The following is a 20,489-nucleotide window of genomic DNA, read 5'->3' on the forward strand; positions in this document are numbered from 1 at the left end:
AAGGAGGGATTCCGTATTAAAGTGTTTACGGAAGCCAAATTGTGCAGGATGAAGGATTTTGTGGTCTTCTAGGTAGTCAGTTGTGAGTTGACTACTCTTTCCATTATTTTGGTTATAAAAGGGAGGTTTGAGATGGGGCGGAAGTTGGCCGGGTCCAGAGAGGAAACCACAACAAACCAAATTATATATGCACTGCAATAATGGAAAAACAGAAGCATTACCATTCCTCATAAAACAATAAAATTAGTAAAATCATACCAATAAAAAGAATAATTTAAAACTAATTAATAGAATAACATTCAACAATTAAAAACTCATATAAAAATTTTCCAAACACCAATAACATATTTCAAAACAGACATATCAAATAGCACCCAATAATTAAAACTAATAAGAATTTTTAAAAATCCCCCATTATCCATACCTTGGAACTTTTGATTTCCAGATGCCCTGAAACTGGCATTTGTTAGCTGGCAGAGAGGAAGGGAGTTGTTGTGTACATATATGCTCCCCCTCATACATATGCTCACTATCTCTGTCTCACATACACATGCAAACTCTCACAACATACACACATGCTCTCGCTCACTCTCACATACACACGTTCTTTCTCACTTTCACACATATTCTGATTCTCCCACACACATAAACTTATGCTCGCTCGCTCTATCTCTCTCCCACAAACATATACTTTCTCTCACTCTCACATAAACACTTGTTCTCTCTCTCCCTCTCACATGCTTTCTCACTCTCACATATGCACATACACACATGCTATCTCTTTCACATATCGCATGCCCTTCCTCTCTCCCACATACATGCTCTGTCACTGTCCCACACACATGTACACATGATCTCTCTCACTCTCACATTCACACATGCTCTCGCTCTTTCATTCTCCCACACACATACATACATGCTCTCTCTCACTCTCCCACAACATACACATATGCTTTCTCTCTCTTCCATACACATATTTAATGTATATTTATTAATTGCATTTTTAGTATGCTGTATTTAAATTTTTCTATAACTATTTATTTATTTATTTATTTATTTATTTATTTATTTAGAATTTTTGTATACCGACATTCTTGATACAAATATCAAATCAGATTGGTTTCCATTATAACAGAACAGGCGCAGCTAAGGCGTTACATTATAACAAGGTGTCCGAACAATAGAACGTAACTGTTAAGAAGTTGTAACTGAATGAATCGAACAACGTTAATAAACATAAACAGGATAGCTAGACGTAACCAAAGAATTAAAAGGAACAAATCTGAATGTTACATGTAACAGCGAACAATGTTAATGGGCATGTCATGACTTGATGCATCTACCCGGGGTTCTTTGATGACATAAGAATTGTCCAAATCAGTCGTAATTGGTCCCTAAGGGAAGTGCGAGTGATCGTGGGTCTTGTAGTTAGCTGTTATGCCCTTTGACCGGTGTCCGAGTGTTCTTGAGATTCCGGGAAGGCTTGTCGGAAAAACCATGTTTTTAGGTGTTTCTTAACTATGGGGGTCATTCTCTAACGCTATCACACGCAAAAAGGGACTTTTCGCGTGTGATAGCTAGCTTGGGGCGGAGTCAGGGCAGAGTCGGCCCCAGAAGAGGAGGAGTTGGGGCGGCACCGGGGGTCGACATTGCGGACACATCGCTGGCAGCGAAAGGTAAGAATCCTTATTGCCGCCAGTTTCGCGCCGAATAACTACACCTTTTATGGTGTAGTTATTCAGCGCGAAAGCTGGCAGCAATCGCACCACGGAGGTGTGATCACTGCCGGCTATCACAGGACCGCCCCACCCCGCCGTTACCGCCGGATTCTCTAAGGTCTGCGACCTTAGAGAATCCAGGCCTATGTATTATTTTCTAATATGTTATCAACCACTTTGGAGTGGAGGAGTAGCCTAGTGGTTAAAACAGTAGGCTATGAAACAGGGAAGCAAGGGTTCAAATTCCACTAGTGTTCCTTGTGAACTTGGGCAAGTCAATTCACTCTCTATTGCTTCAGATACAAATTTAGGACCCTATTTGCTAAGCATTGATCCTACAGACACAAAATGAGAGAAAACCTTTAGCGATAGATATTTTAAAAATCCATTTATTAAAAAGATCCGTTTATCTAAGTAAGCCAGATAGACTGGGCCATTTATCAATTTGCGTTAGGACTTTTAACATGCGCGCACGTTTGGGGCGGAATCTTGTGTTACGGGGAAAATACTGAGAGAGAGAGAGAGCCTCTATATAGAATCATTCTGACACTCTCTATATATGTACCACTGTACCAATGTGGTCAGTTAGAAAATGACCCCCTATGCACAAACACATGATGCTGGGTTCCATATGCAACATCATTTATTCCAAACCCTGACTGAACAAAGGGTCACATCTGGGAGCTGCCGGGCCATCGTGCAGCCCATGTGGCTCTCTGGGGTTCCTCTGGCTTTAGGGCCTTAGGGCTATGGAGACGCTCCTGAAATAAGGATAACACATCAGATTGTAGTGAGGAATTTTTGTGGTAGAGTGATGTTTATTCATTTACCATTTTTAAATAGTGCTAGAACTAGGGGACACTCCATGAAAATAATTAGTAGCAGATTTAAAACAAATTCAAGGAAGTATTATTTTTTAGTCAATGCATACTAAAGCTGTGAAATTTGTTGCTTGAGGATACAATCACAGCATCTAGCATAGCGGATTTGAAAAAGATTTTGGACAAGTTTCTGAAGGACAGGTCTATTAAGTATTATTTGCCAGGCAGACATTAGGATTGCTACCCCTTACTGCTGGGAATAGAGACTTCCAGGCAACTTGGACTGGATACTGTTGGAGACCGGTTGCTGGGCTCCATGGACCATTAGTCTGAACCAGCTTGGCAAGTCTTATGTACTTAATGTTTTGTTCCTTGATTTTCTGTGTAATTATTAAACATTAGAGAGCTTTTCCATATAGGAATCTAGGCAAGAAATGGAGTCAGTTAGTGACCACAAGTAATAACCAATGGCAGGGCAGCTTTAAAAATGCTTGATGACATCACAGTGTGCTCTGATCTCCCTGAGATTTTAACAGAACTGAATTGGCCTGTTTCCCTACACAGGAAATAAAGAAAAAGGGTAAGGGTCAGGGTGTTGAGGGTACATAAAAAGTGTGAGCCAAGGGTGGGGTAGGTACTCTATGTGTGGCAGAAATTAATTTGTAATTGGATTAAGAGTTAATACGTCACTGGGGAGACAGACACACACAAAGATTTTAAAAGGTCAATATCCCTATTTGAAACATGTTGGAGATATTTCTTTGTCATTGGACTCCAATAAGAGTGATCTCATCACACCATCGGACATGTGCAAATAACAAGTTACCTAATGATTTAGAAGCCTTATATCTTTTTAGGCTCACCGCCACGATAGCCATTACACGTATGGTATCGTATGAAGGTAAACTTGTCCCAACAATGAGTTTTCCCATATAGCAGGTCTTAGCATATCAGGAGATATTTATTTTGCAGGATTTAATTTTTACACTGACCGTAAACTGTGCAATTGTCAAATAAAATATGAGATATAAGATGACGTGTAATAAGACTCCTGCTAACCCTAAACAGCACCCCGGAAGGTCTAAGGAAGAGGTCCCTTTCCAGTGCTTCAGCTGGCCCAGAGGGCGGTGGGGACAGGCCCTCCAATGATCCTGCCAGCAGACCAGGTACTGTCATTGAAACAACCGATGAAAGCATCCGTATGCTTATTCCCTTTGCAGGAGCTTACAGCATGGCACCCTGATACTCCAGCCTCAGGCCCGGCGTTTCCATTGGGCAAGCTAGGCAGTCACCTAGAGCACTAAAACTTGGAGGGCAGCAAAATCCCACTAGCATGAGGCCCCAGAGGGGTAGACCCCAATACTGCCCAAGAATGAAATTAGCGGAAGAGTGCACCTGAACCTTGCCACACCTGTTTCAGCCCAGAGATGGAGATTTTTTTTTTTTTAATTTGCTGCACAGTTTGAGCCTCAACTAGAATATAAATCTCTGACAGACAATGTAAACCGTTATCAAAACTGCATATGCTTGCAGGCTATTTCAGTGCAGCAGACGCTCTGTTGTGCTGAAGGAGTCTCACATTACAGAGAATAATCATGGGCCAGTAGGGGTTATTTTTCAAGGAGATGCCATTTTTACCAGACGCTATCCATCTGTTTCACAGTTATATTATAATTAAAGAGTATTCTTCTTAATCAGAGGTCAGGAAACCAAGACAGCAGCAGCACTATAGAGACTTGCGTCGGTTTTTCATTCAGTGTCATTTGCGTCTGTTATGTTTTTCATGTTTGTGACAGGCTGGTAAATTAAATAAAATACTCTCATCTGATACAGGGCTCAGTCCACCCAACATCTTTGCCAACTGGCTCTGTGTCACGAGGAACAGATTCAGCCAGGCTTGTTTTTATGATATTGCACGCATGAATCAGTAGTGCTGCTCTTCTTAGGGAAGCTGGGACTACGAAGGCACGCAGGCGAGGATTACCTTGCTCATGATGCCTTGGAGCTAATTTAGGGTCTGATTCATCAAGGTATTTTTCCCATAGACACAGAACGGCAGAAAAGCCTTTAGTGAATCAGGCAGTTTAGAGTCCTACTCCGGAGCACGACTAGAACCAAAAACCCAAACAGCAACTATTTCAAAATCTGAAATTCAAGGGATACTCAGCAAAAAAGACAAATCATCATGGCCTAAAGAAAGAGTGAGAGCATGAAGGCGTAGTCAGTGCAGATACTGCAGTGCATTCACACCTTCCATGCGCTGCCCCACAGACAGACCTACAAGGAATGAATCATTCAAATAAGCACCTTGTATTCACTTCTAGAAGTTCTAAAACCTGAATGTATTCATACCTGCTTGAGTGTAAATCCAGATCAGATTGCTGCCAAAGTCATACATCTCCCATTATTTCCTATGGGAATGACTTTAACCCTTTAAAAAATTGCTTTTTTCATACTTGGGAGAAATAGGAAAAGAAACAGGCAAAGTCCCTTGTTGTTTACTGTTGGACAACACTACTAGAAACATTTTAACAGTGTGCTCCTGGTTTGAAACGATGGCTAGAGTTTTCCATGCAAAGCCATTTTTAAAGGGTCGATTCTGCTTTGTGGATGGCAGACTCATATGGCATCATCATAGCTAGACTCATTTACAGCATGTTAACCTGATTAAGGGCTGGATTTACTAATACCGCCGGGCTCTTTGAATCCCGCGGTAACGGGGGGGGGGGCGAAACAGGGGGGGGGGGCGGTCCTGCGATAGAGCTGGCAGCGATCGCGCCTCCGCGGTGCGATGGCTGCCGGCATCGCGCCAAATAACTACACCATAAAAGGTATAGTTATTCTGCGCGAAACTGGCAGCGAAAAAGATGCGTACTTTTCGCTGTCGGCGAAGTCTTTGCGGCGTCAGCCTCGGTGCCGCCCTGGCTCCTCCTCTTCCGGGGCTGACGCCGCCCTGACTCCGCCCCGATCTTGGTATCGCACGCGATAAGGGACTTTTCGCGTGCGAAACGTCCCTTATCACTGCAATCCGCTTGGAAAATGACCCCCTTATTTAGTTATTTTTACCTTCTCGTTCTCTCCTAGTCATTGTGTCAAATCTCACATATTCACCATTACAAATCCGCGCATTTTCTACCTGAATGCAAACAGTTTTCCACCTAGTTGCTTCTAATTTCAAAGATACAGTGCATAACTATGTATTCACAGCGCCAAAGGAATATCAGCCCCTTGCAGTACTGGAAGCATAAGTTATCAGCATTGACTGCTCATAACACTAGGCATGTCCTTTAGACAGGCCTTTGTAATTAGCCCTTTTAACTCTGAGAACCATTTAAGATAGAATCATTTTGCTTATTTAGATGATTGATGGCAAAAGCACATTTTTCCTTTTTAGTGTCTGATGTATCTCTTTATTCTCTCTTTATGAAGATATGTTGTTTTTATTTCTGGCTGCATAATGATTTCTAGCAAGGCATGTCTTCCACTATTTTATTTATAGTAATTATCATTTGTCTCAGTTTTTAGGTGTATTTGCAGCTTTTTTTTTTTCTTTTAGAGAAACTCCAACCTAGTTTGCATTAATTTTAGTCCTTTCATTAAAAAGCTGCACATTTAATAAGAGACAGACAGAAGTGTGTAGATAAGTTATACAATTTCGTTTTTAATTGCAAAAAAAAAAAAATCCTTAAGATATGTTTATAAAAATATGACCAATGATTATGCATAAGGCTGATTAATTTAAACAACATAAGCTCATCAAGCCTAGAATGATGTTCATAATTACCTGGTGCCATTCACGCCTCTTTCCTTGTTCAGGGGACTAGGTTGTGCCCTGGACAAGGAAAGAGCCCTGGTCTATCCAGCACTGGCCTGAAAAACAAAAACAAAAAAAAAATAAATCATGTCAGCAATTTATTGTAATTTTAATTTTAATTTCTAACATATGTTCATCTTAAAGCACTTTCACCTGTAAGCACATACTATCTACAGAAATTGGATCTACCTATTATACATAACATTCATGATTTCTCTTCCCCATACACACGCATATATAATCTTACAATCTAAGGTTGAATATAAAAAGTGATAGGAAAATACTTAAAGAGGTAAACAGGAGAATCCTTCAGGTTATTTCCTCTGGGTTCCAGTACTCAGATCATCATTTAGAAGAACAGAGGCAGGACTGGGCCCCAGTCAGTTAAATTGATAGATCCTTTTGATATCATGATATCAGTCAGTCAGGCAGTGGTGAAAATCACTTGGTAGGTGCAGTATGAGAGATTCATTCATGACCAAGCGAGCCGAGCTGCAGAAGAACTTAAAGGACCTGTGACCAGTTCACATAGCAGATACAGGAAAGGACTTCTATAAATAACTGACAATCAGTGCATACCTAAAGTATTTGGCACCCCCTTGGATTCACTTCTTCATCCCGCCCCCCCCCTCCCCGTTCACTTCTCCGTCCCCGTCCACCCCAGTTATCTCTGGTTCCCCTCTCCCTCCCACATGTTCCCTCTCTCTCTTGCACACACTTTCACACACCCCTGCACACAGGCTCCCTCTATTTCTCTTTCTGTCATATACACACCCCTTCACACAGCGCCCTCTCTCACACACAAACATGCACTCTCCCATACACATACACACACACACACACAGATATACTCTAACACACACATAGACACAAACACATTCTCTCTCACTTCCTACCTCGCTCCCCATCAGAAGCACAGCAGTAGCTTCCTCCTTCAGCCCCCGCAACAGACAGGGACTCTTCATTTTTCTTGAGGCGGCACAGGAGCTGCTGCGGCTCTACTTCCTGCATCTGCGGTGGGCAACGCTGTTGCTCTTCCTCCTGCTTCGGCCCACAACTGCATGACCTTTCCTTCTTCCCGCCCGCGCGGACCCACCACTTCCTCTTCCGGGCCACAGGGGGGCGGGAAGAAGAATAGGCTATGCAGTTTCCGGCTTCAGACCTGTGGCGCTCTGCTCGCGGCCGCTGACCTCCCGGCTGTCACCCAGGTGGACTGCACCCCTGCTTAGTATGCCACTGCTGACAACAGAAGAAGACCAGAAGCTGTGATCTGACTTTCTAGGAGTAGTGGTGCAGACAAAAAGCTTTCTACTTATGCAAAAAATCTGATGCATTGTTTCTGAAGGGAATTTTGTTTCTTGATGTGCAGAACTGATCATAAGGGAATGAAGGCAAGGAAAAATATGCCATTGAAATGGGATTATTTCTTGGTTTGTTTTTTATTTATGTGTTTATGCAAACTACTGAACATTCTCTGAAAATTCAGTATAAATATTAAAGTGCTTTTCTACCACTAAATAAATGTTAATGGGGTAGATATTCAAACTTATTATTATAAGTAAGTTAGCCGGATAACCGTTTTGATGTGATTGCGGAAAATCTGTTTATCAAAAATAAATTACCATTACCATATCCAGGAAACTTACAAGGAATATTCAGCAACACAGCCATGCTGCTAAATATCTACATAAAAGTTACCAGCTAGCCAGATAAGTCTTATCCAGCTAACTTTAGACCTGCTAAGTTAACTGGATAAGTAGCTCCCCTCTGATCCACCCACCACTTATCCCTTGTAAGTTGCCGGATAAGAATTTATCCAGCTAAGTGGTAACTGCTGATTGCAGCTGGATATTCAGCCAATACCACTTATCCAGGTAAGTAGTGCTGAATATCGGCCTCAGTATTTTAATTTATTTGTACTTTCTCCCCAGTTTTTCCAATGAGATAGGCCCACATGAGTATTTTTTAGTATATTTACTGTAAATGAAGCAGTGTTACGACTGAAATGTGGGCACATAGTTTTAGCTGAGTTTGAGCTTTCAGTGTGGCTCACTGTCTGTGCCATTCTAGATGTTAATGATATTAGGAGAACAACTCCACATATAAGGCAAGCAAGAATGAGGGTGATGAATATATATATAAACGATCTGGAAAGGAATACGACGAGTGAGGTTATCAAATTTGCAGATGATACAAAATTATTCAGAGTAGTTAAATCACAAGCGAATTGTGATACATTACAGAAGGACCTTGCAAGACTGCAAGACTGGGCATCCAAATGGCAGATGAAATTTAATGTGGACAAGTGCAAGGTGTTGCATATATTGAAAAATAACCCTTGCTGTAGTTACACAATGTTAGGTTCCATATTAGGTGCTACAACCCAAGAAAGAGATCTAGGCATCATAGTGGAAAATACTTTAAAATTGTCGGCTCAGTGTGCTGCAGCAGTCAAAAAAGCAAACAGAATGATAGAAATTATTAGGAAGGGAATGGTTAATAAAACAGAAAATGTCATAATGCCTCTGTATCACTCCATGGTGAGACCGCACCTGGAATACTGTGTACAATTCTTTTCGCCGCATCTCAAAAAAGATATAGTTGCGATGGAGAAAGTACAGAGAAGGGCAACCAAAATGATAAAGGGGATGGAACAGCTCCCCTATGAGGAAAGGATGAAGAGGTTAGGGCTGTTCAGCTTGGAGAAGAGACAGCTGAGGGGGGATATGATAGAGGTCTTTAAGATCATGAGAGGTCTTGAACGAGTAGATATGAATCGGTTATTTACACTTTCGAATAATAGAAGGACTAGGGGGCATTCCATGAAGTTAGCAAGTAGCATATATAAAACCCTCTCCATCATCCACAAATCCCTATACTCGCATGACTCCAACTGGCTCGATTTTCCTTTCAGCTTCACAAATCCTACTCTACCCATCAGAACAACCAATAAAGCAACCCTCCATGTGCCTTCCCTTAAAAAAGCTCACCTGTCATCTACAAGGCATCGGGCTTTCTCCATTGGTGATCCCACACAATGGAACTCCCTGCCTACAAACCTCCGCCTTGAACCCTGACTTTTCAAATTTAAAAAGAAACTAAAAACATGCGGGTCGATACAGTAAGGCCGCGTTAGAAAGAGTGCGGCAGTGCCGGGCGCACCCTCGTTTGCCCCACGCACAGTTCTGATTACATACCGCTCGATACTCTATTTAAATTGCTTGCAAATGCAAGCCGCGTCTGCGAAGTGTTAGGCGAAGCGTTAGGCCCGCGCAATCCATTTTACTGTATAGGCGCTTAATACAGCGCCTATACAGTATCCTGGGTGCACTGGTACCTGTCATTTCAAATGTCATTTCAAATGACATTTGAAATGACAGGCACCAGGAAGTGGATCCCAACTTTAACCCATGAAAACCTAAAAACTGAAAATCCCCTCCTCCCGAAGCGGCTCGACATGTGCCAACTTACCTTTTGTTGCTTTTCAGCCCCATCCCTTCTCTGCCGCCCTCCGGAGGGGGCAGCCGGCGGTGAAAGTGGCTCACAGTGGTCCCCCCCGCGCAGGTCCTGGTTCGCCTGGCTCGGCAATAGCAACAGCAGTACAATGGCCACCAATTAAAGCAACTTGTCCAGTCTGGCACAAGTTTCCATATCCATTCCCCCTTGTATTCACATTCTCCACCTGCAGCCACAGCTAGGGCTCCATCCACCCCAATCCTTCCTTCTTTCCTGGCTCGGCTAAATTGTGAAGAGAATGTGAATACAAGGGGGAATGGATATGGAAACTTGTGCCAGTCTGGACAAGTTGCTTTAATTGGTGGCCATTGTACTGCTGTTGCCGGGCCAGGAGAACCGGGACCTGCCCGGGGGGGGACCGCTGCAAGCCGCTTTCGCCACCGGCTGCCCCCTCCAGAGGGCGGCAGAGAAGGGAAGGGGCTGAAAAGCAACAAAAGGTAAGAAAACAACAAAAAGTAATGTCGAGTCGCTTCGGGAGGAGGGGATTTTAGGTTTTTAGAGGTTTCCTTTTGGGGGAAAGTTTGCCGCCTACCCTTACCCCTGCCTCTAACGCAGGGGTAAGGGTAGGCGGTAAGTTAGCAGGTTAAACGCGGGGCAAAATGGCAGGGTAAAATAGCGATAGTCGGGGCATGCGTTACTGTATGGGAGGGAATAGCTAATTCGATTGTTTACATCTGATATACATGCCGCGTGCGGAAGGGGTTAAACGGTGATTTAAAGAGGCGGTAAGGATGGGTTAAAGGGGATAGTGTATCGCGGGTTGGACTAACGTGGCCGAAAAGTGAGTAGAAAGCGTGTTAGGAGCAGGGTAACCGCGGCCCCACTTTACTGTATCGAGCTGATGGTTATTTAAACTGGCCTACCCCGACTTACCCGCTTGCGCCGCCCATTCTGAAATCAGCCATATATATCGCTCTTTACCCTGCAGATTGTACCAAACCCTGTTTAGAGTTCTGCTCTTGATTCTCGATTTTCGATTTTCGTTATTACTTGTCCCACATATGGTTAATTTGTTACTGACTTTTCTTGTTACTGACAGATGTAAATGACCTGTCATTCCATATTGCCTTCTTGGCCGCTTCTTTCTTTTTATCCCCACCCCATACCCTGTTTTATGTACTTTCCATCTTTTTGTTGAATGTGAACCGGCATGATGTACCCACTAATGCCGGTATAGAAAAGTTCCTAAATAAATAAAAATAAATAAATTTAAGACTAATCGGAGAAAATTCTTTTTCACTCGACGCACAATAAAGCTCTAGAATTTGTTGCCAGAGGATGTGGTTAGTGCAGTTAGTGTAGCTGGGTTCAAAAAAGGTTTGGATAAGTTCTTGGAGGAGAAGTCCATTAACGGCTATTAATCAAGTTTACTTAGGGAATAGCCACTGCTATTAATTGCATCAGTAGCATGGGATCTTCTTAGTGTTTGGGTAATTGCCAGGTTCTTGTGGCCTGGTTTGGCCTCTGTTGGAAACAGGATGCTGGGCTTGATGGACCCTTGGTCTGACCCAGCATGGCAATTTCTTATGTTCTTATGTTCTTATTGTAATAAAGCCAATAACATATTTACATGATTCCATCCTAAAAAGGGGGTATACTCTACTCTTGTCAGATACGCAGGGCCTCTTTCAACATGTGAACATTTTTAGTCACTAAAAAGTCCAGTCTCTTTTCGGAGAACTCTCAGAGTTTGCTTGGGCTTCAGAGTGGAAATTTGTTCTACTTCCAGCCTTGCCATTGCCAAGCTCCAGCTCCGTGCCTTAACTCCAGCACTGTCTTCCTCATCACACCACCTCAGTTCCACCTGGCTTCAACCCATACCAGCCCCAGGACTTATTCCGATACTGCCCTGCCCGGTCCCTGTGCCAGTCTTCTGAAAGTGAGAATAGTCTGTGACAGGGAACCTAACAATAAAATAAGCAACTCTGTTCCCAGATTGAGCCCTTGGATTCTGGCAAGTCTTAGGCGGGTACCTAGGGCGGAGGCTAGAGCAAGATTCCAATGGCTCGCTGATATCAGGGCAGGCAGCAGACTAACGAGGTCAGGGCAGACGGTTAACAAGAATGGTCCAGGCGGCAGGCAATTGCGGTCAGGTCCAAGCAAGAGATCAAGATCCAGAGAGTCAGGCCAAGAGAAGACACACAGAAGTCACTGGATGAGACGGGCAAGGCAAGGCTAGACAAGGAAAGCTGAATGAGACAAGACTGGACAAGGCAAGGCTGTTCAACAGGAACCAGGAACTCTAAGCAACACACATTGCAAAGGCAAGAGACCCATTGCTGAGGGGGTCTGATGCTCCTCAGGAGGAGCTTTAAAAAGCCAGGGCCTAGTGATGTCATCAGAGGGCACCACAGCTAAGTTCCCGCCACAGGACCTTTAAGAGTGGGACTGTTGGGTGTGTGTGCATGTCTAGAGGAAGTCAGCAGGAGCAGCGGCCGGTGCCATTCGAAGACCAAGGCGGTATCCTGAGCAGGTGAGGCCTGGCACAGAGCTCTGATGCCAGAATTATGGGTGAGTGAGGCGGCTCGTGGGGCTGTCCCGTGAGCCACTATATGTTACACCCCAGCTATTTTATAGCCTCTCCCAGTCATTGCAGTAACAATCCTCCACCAGGGGATATGTGTCAGGGCACTGTCCATTAGAGAGCAATCATAGCTCCTATACCTGGCCACTAAGTATCAGCATTGCACAATGACAATTACTCTCTGTCCCAGGGACTCTGAACACTGTGTCTGCAGCACTTCTGCCCCAGCCGACTCATGTAGTGCAAGACCCTGAGCAGGGAATCAAACCCAGATCCCTCCTCGTGGCAGTGCAGAACACTGCAACTGACCCAATAGGCTGGCTCTACAGCAGCCCTATGTGCGCACCCCTGAATGAGTTTTGGGAGTGTAGGAGGTCTCCTCTGGAATCCTGAGTGAAGAGTTATAACAGAATAATTCCTAGGGTTTTCCTGAAGAGCCTTGACTTCATGCAGGATCCCAAGCCTTCTCACAAAGACATGGGTGCAGCCTCCTCTGCTGTGAAAGGCCTTGTAGCCCATATTCTATACAATGATATGAATGGGATTTGGAAGACCCTCTTTAAGCTATCAGGAGTGTTTTCGGAAACATTTTTTTAAATTATGTGATTGTTTCAAAGGAAGGTTGAGTGATTCTGAAGACAAAGGTCAAATGAGACGCTTCTGCTATTCTTTGCACATTGTAAAGCATCAGGGGGCATTCAGCCAATCAAATTACTGGATTGACTGACATTACTGCTTATCTTTTACCAGTCCGGTATCAGTGTATACAGCGGAATAGCAATTAGACTGTTTAATTGCAGCCTTGGGGGGGAGGAAGTGAAGGAGAGAGCATGAAGGGGTGGGGGGTGGTACTTCACTTCATGGCCTAGTTTTTAAACTGAATAAAGTTATTAAATAAATAAATGTATTATAAAGCAGCTACATATGTAAAACTTCACAGGCTCTTCTGAAACAGTTAACTTAGCTGTTGCTGCCAGTGCACCTTGCTGTTTAAGACGGTCAGTGTACACCAGTTTTGCTCTCTCCACCAAACCCATGCATACTAGTGCCAGTCAAAGAGCAAAGGAAACCTATTCCCATCTGCCAAAAGCCTTTCTCTTGTTTTCACGCAAGCCTGAACCCAGGCTGTGTAAAGAAGCGCCAGCCAAATAAAAGGTCTGAAAACTCTGCTTCCTAGCCTGTCGGGGATGCAACAAACCCTCGGCGATTCGCCATCAGCCTCCCATATTTCTGGAGGGCGCTATTACTCCTGCTGGCCCCAGGTGCCCACTACCCTAAAAGAAAAGGAAAACCCAAGGGGGCGAATTTCAAAAACTCATTTATCTGGGGGAATGTGCCGGTCTGAAAAGTGCCCAAGCCCAGGCTTTCCTTCAGTAAAAGTGCATGCAGGTGTCAGCAAGGCGTGCACATTTCCCCTGGGGTAAAGCAGGCGGGCTCAGAGGCAGGGGTTAGGGGGGGACAACGCAGCGCGGAGCCGGGGATTTCCAAAACTGCACATCGCCGTGCGCAGGTACAAATCGCTTTTTCCCTGGCCAGTTCTCATAGAGAGAAAGGGCAAGCAAAATTGCCCTCTGATAACTGGCGCAAAGCCCGCGGGTTAAAGCGCTTGCAGACTCTGCGGATTGTGGCATAGTTTAGAAAAACGTGACCTCAAAAAGATCCTTGCCACTAGTGTGGGACTTTGCAGCATGCTAGCGGCATCGCTAATAGCTTTGGGGTGTGAGGTCGAGAGGGAAACAGGAACTCATTGTACTTGTATGGAATTTGTTGCATAGTAGCCTGGCTCAGGTTGCTACCTAAATGCTGAAGGAAAAAAAAAATAAAATATATATATATATATCTCATACCTATTTTCTTGTAGTATAATTGTGCTGCTACTGGGAATGTCCTGTATTAGGTAGACAGATGTGGACCCGAGTTAATGATTGATAGGATGCTCATAATGCTAGGAGGTACTGCCAGCTTAGCCATAATAAAATTAATCTGCTTTGATTTATTTCAAGGAAAACTGCTGCCAACTCCAATTGTAATAATGTGAGTTGTGGAAGGCAAAAGTCCCAGAATTCTGCAACCAAATCTGAATATTTTCTGTCCTTATGAATTTATGTTAATGTACAATCCCCCTTGGAGAAAGGCATTTGGTTTACTGCTGATGTCACTGGTGATATATACTGTGCCTGGCTTTTGCTGTACATTCATTTAAATAGGAACACTTTGCTTTACACTAGTGAATATTGGCACACATGGACATTTATTTATTTCATTTATATTCCGCTTTTCGGCACTTCAGAGCGGATTACATTCAGATACTGTAGGTATTTTCCTAACCCCAGAGGGTTTACAATCTAACTGGGAGATGCGTCAAACTGCAGTAGTGCTGTAATGTGCGTTAAACAGTGTATATTATTCGATATACACCGTATATCGTGCAATAGAGCACTATCATGGCTATATTGCACAATATACGCGATATTTTGTATGGCCCTGCCCAGTTCTCTCCTCTATTACAATGATCTGTTTTGCATGCGATTTGCAGGCATGAATAATGCAAATCGTGCAAAGCAGGTAATTGCTAGGCAATTTCATGTAAATATTTTATTGCAAACGACCAAGAAAGTGGTCAGCTGCGATAAAATAACAAGACCTCCTGGGGAGTTGTTAAAAGTTAACGCGGCAGCCCTGTGACTCCTACCCGGGTCCTGAGGCTCCCGCATTACATTTAAAGGGCTATGCAAAAAAAAAAAAGCAAAAAAAACAACCTGCTGTGGCAAAAAATAAAAGTTGAGCGGGGTCAGAGCTAACCCCGGACTTAACCTGGGGCCACCTGGAGTGGAGGTCCCCAACACCCCAAGGTTAAAAAAAAAAACTTACACTTCCCGGGCGGCAATGGACACCTCCGCACTCCCCAGTCCTATCCTCACGAAGTAAATTGTGCTCCCCACCTCCCCTTTCCACATACATGCATACTGCCACTGGTCCCCCCCCCTACTCCAACATTGTTCTAAAATCGTTGGGGGTATAGAGACCCCTCCTCCTTCCCCCCAAATGTCCAATGAGTTTAGAACAATAATGGGGCGGGGGGCCAGTGGTAGTATGTATGTATGTGGAAAGGGGGGTGGGGGAAGATTTATTTTGTGAGGACACTGTTGGGGGTGGGGAGTCCATCGCCACGCATGAAGTGTACTTTTATTAACTTTGGGGGTTTCAGGGCTGTCACTTGAGGCGGCCCTGGCTTGAGCCAGGGGTTAGACCTGACCCGCACTCAACACTTATTTTTTGCCAGGCTATTTTTAAGCATCCGGCCCTTTAAGGCAATAGTGGTCCCTTGAGGTTGGGGGCCGCCATCACACCTAAAGGGCCTTGCTAGTTGCATTGTTTTGTCTCGCTGTGTTTGGCCATGAGAAAAAATAAAGCACCATAGAGCCAAGATGGTTTTTTTGTGGAGGAGTCTCACTATTGTGGCAACATCCCCCTCCCTGTGCGACAGTAGGACCCCCCATGAAAAAACTTTGCAGCTTAGTGGCTCCATACCTGAGGCAATGGAGGGAAAAGCGACATGTCAATCGACTTATATTAAAGTGAGACACAATGCAGGTTCTCAATGGCATCACTAGAGAACAAAATGGCTTCTACCTTGTCAGCTGAATTGTATATGTATTAAAAATTCTAAAGAATTTTTTGTGAAGGAAAAATTGAACTTTCTTCCTGTTCCTTTCAGCATCCAGTTCAATTGAGGGCAACACAGACTGCCCAGAAGGGGGCAGCACCAAGAGGCCTGCAAAAGGCAGTATCAAGAAGCCACATGGAAGCGCTACCGTGGAAAGCCCAGAAGAAAGGGGGCCACAGACAGTCATGCGATAAAGAACATGGAGTCCCTAGCGAGAGGGAGTACAGAGGAGCCAATGCGTGGCAGCGACAAGGAGTCAGCGAGAGCCACGATGGAGTTGCCAGAGGGCACTAGTCATGACAGTGCAGAGGAGCCACAAATCACCACAGAGATGACTGAAGAGAACTCACTGCAAGTCCCACAGCCAGTCTAAGGAGTGCTGCTAGGGTGGAAGTGGAACCCAGAGCTACTGATGGACTCAGATAAAGGACTGTGGTCATACACTGGGCGAGGGCTGCAGTGAGTGGTACTAACAATGTTGTCTGGGGTAACCCTAATGTGTGGGAGTGAGTCTAGAGCCAGAGCCCAGACCCCAAGCCTAGCTGGTGGAAGGCCAGATGAAGGGGAGTAGAGTGTGTTGTACATTCCTGGATGGGATCCAGGGGGAAGCAGTGATACTCAGACGAACGGGTCCAAGATGAGGTGGGTGGTAATGACAGGAGAGAGATTGGATTATGGAGCAGAGTAACTTTTCTATGTTCTGCTCTGGGTTCAATTCATGACAGCTTCCCTGCCTTTTCACCTGTGCCCTGCAGGCAGCTGCCTGTGAGGGGGAGGGGAGGGGTGGGAATGGCTCTTCTCTGTTTATTCTACTCCTGCCCTCCTGTTCTCTGCATGACAGGAAGGGAGGGGGAAACAGGAGGAGAGAGATTGGATTAGGGAGGAGAGATGTTCTTCTCTGTCTGCTCCAGCCTCACCCCCTTCCCCTTCCTGTTGATAACAAATCTGGAATTGGGTGGACCTGAGCGCGTAAGTAGAGTGGCCCTGGCAGGTCCACCTGTCACTGTGCTGAGGACCCAGGCATGCAGACAAATTCTGCAACAGGGTAGGGAGTGGGGGTAAATTCTGTGTTACTTCTGCATTGCACAATGGTGTGGAATGACTTTTTAGGCAACCTGACTGATCCATATGGATTAATTCATACATGACTTTATGCTAAGATATTGTCCCAAAGAGTAAATATATTTTAAGGTCCCCATTAATGTGATAAGCCTGTAATTTTGTCTAAGCAGCAAGTCTCTACCTGGCTTGTCAAATACCATAATCACAGCCTCAGCAAATGTGCCCTCTGCAGCAGCATGGATTTCTGATGATGATCAGTACAGCAGCATCCTGAGCTACTTCAGGATCATAATGACTGGAGTAACCAAGCAGAAGACGCTATCAGCGTCTTTAAGCTTCATATATATTCCTCAAGAATCTAAAATCAGACCCAGAAAATTTAGGTCAGTTCAAACACATTTTATGGGTATGACAGCCTGTACGCGAGTTGACAGATTAAGTAACGGAAGGGGGAAAAAACCTGCAAGAAAGGAGACAGTGCCAGGGCTCTGGTGATGTTCAATATTCTCTGTGGTTCTATTACATTTCTGGCCTGGTGGCAGGAAGAGGTGACAGATTTTTGCTGCCATAGCTGTTGCCGCTTCCCTTTCACATGGGATTATACACAGCTTTTCCTGCTCGCTCCTGTGTGGCAACACTTATCTTCCGGCAGCATTGGGAAATGTGCAGCTCTTTGGTCTGTACGAAGTACAAAGCCAGGAATTTTTTTTTTTGTCTCTTCCAATTTGTTCACAGTTGTTTTCCAATACCTGCCGTTGTTTGTTTTTTGTTTTTTTTAAGCACTGCTGCCGTCACAGGGTTTCATTGCAGCTCTTTACTCAGTTACCCCTTTGAACAGATTTCCTCTGTTCATAGCCTGTTTGCGCATCGGTGACAGTTCTTCATTGCAAATAATCTGAAAATACTGCATTTGCCCTGGCTAGGAAAAAGGGGGTCCTCTCCCCTTCATCTCTGGCATATCATCTGTTCGGTACTGACGCTGCCCTTTTTATAGGTTGCTTTGGAATCTCTCTGCTTGGAGTAAAATCATTTGCAAAATGTGGAAATTATGCTAGGGAATGTGCTGAAGTGCATTAGGTTACACAAAAGGGAGTACAGTAAAGGCATAATCCTCCAGGCAGCTCCAGGGCGCAGAGCAGATGGTGACAAAGGAAATCCTTGAGAGCTAGGATTAAAAAGCAATTTTCAGCATCTCTAAAATGGGTCTCCACATTTGGGTCACGGAGGTTAACTCTTTCCTTGCAACTGGGGGAAAGGAACAGCCTAACTTCAGGCCCGGATTGTGTCTATCGAGGCAGGGAAATTTCCTGAAGGTTGGACTGCACGGTCCTTGGCTATGAGGTGATCCTGGGTGGGGTATGCAAGGGATGTGTGTGTGTGTGTGTGCCACACAGGGCCTATTCTGAGTTATGTTATGTTTCATAAATGGAAAATTGTAATGCTTATTTTACAGCTTGGAATGTTGATTGACCTGAAGTTATAGGACTGGGTGCGGTAAGCACTGTCATCGTACACGTGCCACTTCTCTGGCAGTGGGATGCCTTCCAACCAGTGGTTGCTGCCACTTTGCACATTGTCCTATTCCACTGAAACTGCAAACAGCTTGACCATTTTTATAATTCCACCTTCAAACAAAAACCATTTCTGAGCTTTTCTGTAAAGTACTGATGACTTGTCATGGGCATTCAGCCAAGATGACACATCTCTGCTTCTTATTTTGTTGAGAGTGCTGTCTCGTAAAGTACAACAGCACGTGGAAGTATTATACCAAGGAAGTCTCCGGATTTCATCCAGAAACTCCAGGAATTTTCATCAATAACCTAGTCTTGGGAGGGGGGGGGGGGGGAATAAAAAACTCTAGGGCCATTACTGCTCAGCCCCTTCCCTTTAGGAAACGTGTAAGGAACAGGAGGGGAGGGGCTGAAGAAGGGAGCAGAACATCTGTTATCTGAGGTGCCTGCTCCAGCCCACTCTCGCCCTTTCCTCACAGGCCGATACAGTACAGTGCGCTCCGATGGCGCACTGTTAACCTGCCCTTGGACGCGCGTTTTTCCTTACCCCTTATTCAGTAAGGGGAGGAAAATGCGCATGCAACCCGCGGCACCTAATAGCGCCCTCAATATGCAAATGCATGTTGATGGCCCTATTAGATATGCCCGCACGATAGAGTAAGTAAAATGTACAGCCAAGCCTCACATTTTACTTTCAGAAATTAGCGCCTACCCAAAGCAGTAAAAGCTGCTTTTCTGTGCACCCTCCGACTTAATATCATGGCGATATTAAGTCAGAGGTCCCAAAGTATAAAAAAAGTAAAAAAAAAAAAAGAAAATTTTTTTAAAATGAGCCGGCGGCTGTCGGGCCGAAAACCGGACGCTCAATTTTGCCGGCGTCCGGTTTCCAAGCCCATGGCTGTCAGCAGGTTTGAGAACCGATGCCGGCAAAATTGAGCGTCGGCTGTCAAACCCGCTGACAGCTGCCACTCCGGGCTAAAAGGAGGTGCTAGGGACATCCCTGGAATGGGGAAAAGTAATGGTGATGGTGGTGATGATGATGGGGGAGGGAAGGGAGAAAGCTGATATGCAATTATTCCTCTATATTCTCTTCCCTCCCCCCCATACTAATCAACAGCAATCCCAAAGCGACTACAGCTCAGAAGTTCCCAGATATGGAAATTATTCAACTGTGTAAGTTGGGAGTGTCATCTGGCAGAACTTTTTTTTTTTTTTTGTTAAAAAAAATATAATAATGGCCCCAAAGTCTCAGTGATAGCTGTGATCTGTAGGAAACCCTGGCTGAGTATCTGGGCCCAGCTTCTATTCTTTGGGCTTTCAGGAGCTGGGTGAACGCAGGACTCATGGCACTGGTGCCAGTGAGGGTGAGGAGAAGGGAAGAAAAGAAAGCACCAGCCACCATTCCAGAGCTACCCAGGGGTCAGGAGCAGGGTGCAGAGAGATCCACGGGATGTGGCCCCTGATCGAGGGCTGTCACAGCAACGGGTTAGAAGAGAGGAGGGTAAAATGGGGAGGGTAGGAAGGAGAGGGCTTATCCGCTTATTTGTTTCATACATTTTTATCCTGCTGGTCCTAACGTACTTGCTCCCAGTGGATTAAACCCCCCCCCCCCAGTAACTGTGAATGAAGGCTTAGGGCAGCGTAGCAGGATCCACTTCTGACTGAACTGTAATTCCAAAGCTGAAAACTGCTGGTCAGCAGAAGAAAGTTAAACACCCGTGCAGCGAACCTGAAAAGCGTCGTACACACTATAGGCACATAATTTTCAGTAGCGTGGACAGTGCTAGCGTGGAAGTGCGCCAGGTGCTTGGGCATGTTCTAAAGTCAGGGCATCGTGACCCTGGACACCGATCGTT

At 44.8% G+C, this 20,489-nt stretch overlaps 1 long non-coding RNA gene across 1 annotated transcript in view; it reads left to right on the forward strand.

Moving 5' to 3' along the window:
- The window catches only part of LOC115097081, a 30,856-nt gene extending 13,594 nt beyond the window's left edge, over window positions 1-17,262 (forward strand). Inside the window, exon 4 of the long non-coding RNA XR_003858199.1 lies at window positions 16,112-17,262. This is a non-coding gene — a long non-coding RNA (uncharacterized LOC115097081). The remainder of the gene's footprint in view (window positions 1-16,111) is intronic.
- Window positions 17,263-20,489: the final 3,227 nt, after the last annotated feature.

Source organism: Rhinatrema bivittatum, chromosome 8 (assembly GCF_901001135.1).
Source record: "Rhinatrema bivittatum chromosome 8, aRhiBiv1.1, whole genome shotgun sequence".
Taxonomy (NCBI): Eukaryota; Metazoa; Chordata; class Amphibia; order Gymnophiona; family Rhinatrematidae; genus Rhinatrema; species Rhinatrema bivittatum.